This window comes from Glycine max, chromosome 17 (genome assembly GCF_000004515.6).
Source record: "Glycine max cultivar Williams 82 chromosome 17, Glycine_max_v4.0, whole genome shotgun sequence".
Lineage (NCBI taxonomy): Eukaryota > Viridiplantae > Streptophyta > Magnoliopsida > Fabales > Fabaceae > Glycine > Glycine max.
In genome coordinates this window covers 27,184,185-27,189,225 of record NC_038253.2, presented here as the reverse complement: position 1 = coordinate 27,189,225, position 5,041 = coordinate 27,184,185, and positions in this window count along the sequence as shown.

Here is a 5,041-nt window from a genome sequence, read left to right as displayed (position 1 = left end):
GCCAACTCGTACTGTTATTGTTGCACTTTGAATTTTGGACAGTTTGTGTGCGTTTTGATTGGTTATAAAATATATATATATATATATATATGATTTCAATTATATATAAAATAAAATAAAATAAATCTATTCACCATCTAGAACTAGAATTTTCAATCAAGTAACGATTATAATAGATATAATTTTTAAGGTAATTAATAGTATTTTAGTATGCATAATATACAAAATAAATATTTTTATATAACTAAAATTTGAAATTAATAAATATTTTGTAATACATAAAGTATAGTATAATTAAAATTTATAATAGAAATTATATTTTATATTTATACTAATAAATAATTTATATTGTAATACGAGAATACATGATTTTGAAGTGAACGATGATGATGATATTAGGGAAGTAAATAATGATGTTAGTGATGGATCTTATAATTCATTTAATGATAATGATACTCCATTGGCTAATAGTTTGCAATGAGGGTTGTTTGAGAAAAATGTTGAAGTTGTACCATAGACTATTAATGATTTAGTTGATATTTTAAACATTGATATGAGAAATAGTAGTGGTGATAAACAAGGATAGATTTATAGAGAGACAGCCAGGACCTTTAGCCCCCTCAAACTTCTTTCAACAATAATATATAATAATATTTTTTTGAAAAAAAATTACTAATAATATATATTAATTAATTAATATAATATTTCTAGTAAAAATAATATATAATAATATACTAATTAATAATTAAATACTACTTCAGTAAAAATAAAATATATATATATATATATATATAATTAATAAATCTGATAATTAATATTGTTAGCATTGATTATATAATAATCTTTTTTAATACTAATATTTATAATAATATATATTGTCTTTGTTTTTTTCACAGTAATAATATATATTCTCAATAATTATAATCTAACTCAAAGAGATATATATACTAATTATTAGATCTTATAAGAATGACATTTCTATAAAAAATTTTATCAATTACTATTATCTAGGTTAACTTTGTTTTGTATATGATTATAAGTGTCATTCATCTATCTATATGTCTAATTATTAACATTAATTATGATAAACATATTTATATATATTATATATAATCATTATAAATTTTGATGATTTTTAGCTATTATTATATTTGATAAGTTTTTTTGTAAGATTATTATTGTGAGTCATGTTTAATTATTATTGTGCTTGTGAGACCAAAAAATATTTCAAAACTTGAAAAAATTATGAGTTATAAACATATGTATTTTCTTCTTGTATCATTTGAAATAAAATAAAATAAACTATTTTAATGTTATGTGTAAAACTAATAAATAATTTTAGAAAAGTTATTATTTATTAAATATTTATTTGTTAGAAGTTGGAATAATTAAAGTACAAACAAAATCTCCCCCCCCCCCCCCTTCCTAGATTCGTCCCTAGTGATGAAGTGGCAAGGTATTTATTTGGTGATTTGGAAGCAGCTTAGTTGTTTTACTATTGGTATACTAGTGAATTTATTGTGAGGAGGAGCAATGTTGTTAAAAGTTGTAAGGGGAAAAATATAGTAAACATTTGTTTGTCATAGAGAGGGTCATCGAGAAGACATGGGATTGACAACTTAATTAAGGAAGCGTAAACCAAAAAATGATAGTAGATGTGGTTGTGTTGCTAAGTTTATTGTTAATGTTAAGAAGAACTGGTTGCGTTGGGAAGTAAAGAAATTTATGGATGACCATAATCATGAGCTGTTGGAGGAAGATTCTTGTTCAATGTTACCTTCGCATATAAGGATGATTGTAGGCAATGTTTTGCAAATTGAGAATCTTAAAAAAGCTAGGATAAGGGTTCCTCAAATATTTGGTTCATTTGCCAACATTTGTGGTGGGTATGATAGTGTTGAATTCCGTAAGAAAGATCTTCACAACCACATTGCCAAAAAAAGAAGATAAGAGTATATAAATGCTACTAGAGCTTTAAAGTTCCTTCATGGTCTGAAAATGACTAATCCTGTGATTTTTATAAAACTCACAATGTACAATGAAGGAAGGTTGCAACATTTGTTCTAGAGTGATGGTGAAGGCCAACATAATTATTGTAAACCCCAAGTTTTGAGTACTGGGTCTGGGTACATACCTTAAGGATAATCCTTATCAAGACCTTGTTATATTATTTGTAATTTGATTGTTAATATTATTATTTTCATTGTTCTATATTACCATTTGTCTTGTGTTTGTGCATGTCCATGTACATGTGTGCTTCTTGTGCATTGTATTTAGTGATAATGATATTATGATTATTTGTTATTGTATTATATTTCTTGTTGATAGTGTCATTGTCATTATAGTTGTATTATATTGTATTTGATGCTAGAGGAGTGTTAGATAAACTTGAAAAGTTTCCAAGTCTAGTGGAGTTTTATGATTAAAACCCTAGAAAGATTATGTCATATCTTGAGTTGTATGTGTGTTGTTTAAGGTGTTGTATGTGCTATTGGAAAACTTGATGTAAAAGTTACAATTCTTTCCTACACCTTATAAACCAAATCCGACCACTATCTTAGTGAAAATTGACCCAAAGTTTCACATGATCAAGAAAAACATGTTTTTAAATCTCATATTGGGCAAAATAACCTTATGAATCTCTTTCTTCCTATATATAGAGAGGAGACCACCAAGCCTTAGGAACACCAAAGTTAATATTGGGCTCAATGTTAGTTGCAAAGCCCCTTATAGTTAATATTTTTATCTTTCCCTTTGAGTTTCCAACCTCGAGGCATGTAGGCGACTTGAGTTTGTGTTTTAAATCTCACCCAAGTTTTTACCATAGTAAGAGTTGTCGTGGAGATCATGGTGGACAATGTCATTGGATCAATGTGTTCATGGGGGTGGTCACAAGATCATCTTCCTTTTCAATGTTGAGGAATTGATTCTTTAAAGGTTATGGAGAATGGGTTCTCTCTTTCTCTTCTATTGTATGAGTAAAAATAAGTCACGAGTAGGTTGTATGATCTAAGGTTTATGATTTTAGCAAGTTTATTTTCTTGGATGGGTTGTGAATATCCCGAAGCATTTAATTTTGTTATGATTTGGATGAATTTGACTATTGGATTTTTTTTATGTTTTGCTCTTTTAAATAAATCTATGTGGTTGATTCATATAGATTACTTTAGCCACATGATTATACATGAAAGCATTCTTGATCTTCAAATGGAGGATCTTGATGCCTTTATGAGCAGCCAAGACAAGTCAAGAATAGATTGCAATAGTGTACTGTAACTTTTTATTCAATGTACTTTTGAAGACTCTTCCCACTCGAGTGGCATGTTCATCTTTCAGTGTAGGAACGTGAGATCTTACTTGGCTCTTCTAGATGATCTTTTTTAGGAAAAGAATGAGTCTCACACACATTCATAATTGAACCATTCTTCAAAATATAGAAGCTTTTCCATGTAATCATTCATGGAATTTCGCTGTAGTTATAGCTTGGCAGGAATAGGCTTCTAATCATCTTAAATTCTTCCTCATCATCTTTGCAGCGGAAGTGAGTTTTTGTTTAAAGGACTCTTGGTTGATGCACGATGTATAAGAGCTTTCCTTAAAGAAGATTAATCTCCTTTCTCCTTGAAGATCATAAGTTGGGTGAGTACCACAACAATTATTTCAATGCTTTAATAGTAGCTTGCTCAAAATGCAACTCAAGAAGATTGCTTAAGTTAGAAACTCCTTCTTACACAACCTTTTATATGCTTGTTCAACATCTTTCTTTTCATCGGCAGGTTCAAAATTGGCATCTGAAGTTATTTTGTCATGAGGGGATCTTTTTCCCTCATTACCCTCTTCATAATATATAGAAACTCATCCATTTTGCTGTAGTTTGAGGTCCTTGAAATTCATTTTTCATAATAGGTTTATTTCACCATTCTTCAATACACTTTTTCATGGTTGCCCCAAGTGAAAGCCCACCATCATTCTATAAGATGAGTTCGAAGTAGTTGTAGTTTCAGATTATGGTTTTCCACTAACATATCTTCAAGAAGAATTTTCTTCTTTACTTGTCAAAGTCCTCGAGGGAATGATACTACTTTCATTGTCTACTTTTTTGATTGGGTATGCATGCTTAGAGATGCTTTGGTAATGAGGGAAATTTAGAGGTGTTTCACCCAATATATTGAGAGTTTTTGAATGTAACAATTTTTTCTTTCGTATTCTTGTATATATTAATTTTTATTCTTCAAAAATTAAATCTTGGTATATAGGCTTTAGAATAATTTTGTGTTATGAGAGTGTGAACCCAAATTGTCTCATTCAAAACATGACATGTGCTTCTTGCAACATGTACTAGTCTAGCGAAGAGAGAGAAACGTGTCGTACTGTCCTTTTTTGCAAAAGTGGTTATCTTTTTTGTAAGCACATTCTTCCTTGTTTCCATTACTTCGTGTGACTCAACATATTGATCTATGGATATGCTTATCTTGGCTTTGTGACAAACAATGATAAGGCAAAATAACAAAGAGAGGGAGTATAATTAAGACAAAATAAACTTTTTCAGGATAAAAGAGCTAAGCATGAGTTACCTTTTGTTAGAGTATTGTATTGAGAAGTGCAATATTCAACTACACTATCTCAAGTTAGTAGTTAGCACATTGTGTCAGTTTGTAAAGTTAGTTATTGACAATTGTTGATGGTTGTCATAACTAACTAATTGCTTCCTAACTACCTAACTATATTGCAACCAACCTCATAACTCTATAAATAGAGTGTTGTAACTCAAGATTGAATCACCTCAATAATATTTTTCTCATTCCTTCTTTGAATTTTATCTTCTCTCTTTTCTCCTTTTTTATGATCTAATTAGAGTTATAATATGATCCATTAGTTTTCTAATATGGTATCTAAAGCTTGAAGAGATCTTCAATGGCTACGAACAACAACGCATTTCATTTTGCTTCTTCTTTCCCCAATTACATATCACATAAAGTAGAAGATTCAAGCTTTCTTTTATGGCGTCAACTAGTTAAGCCTATTATCAAATCAAACAAAC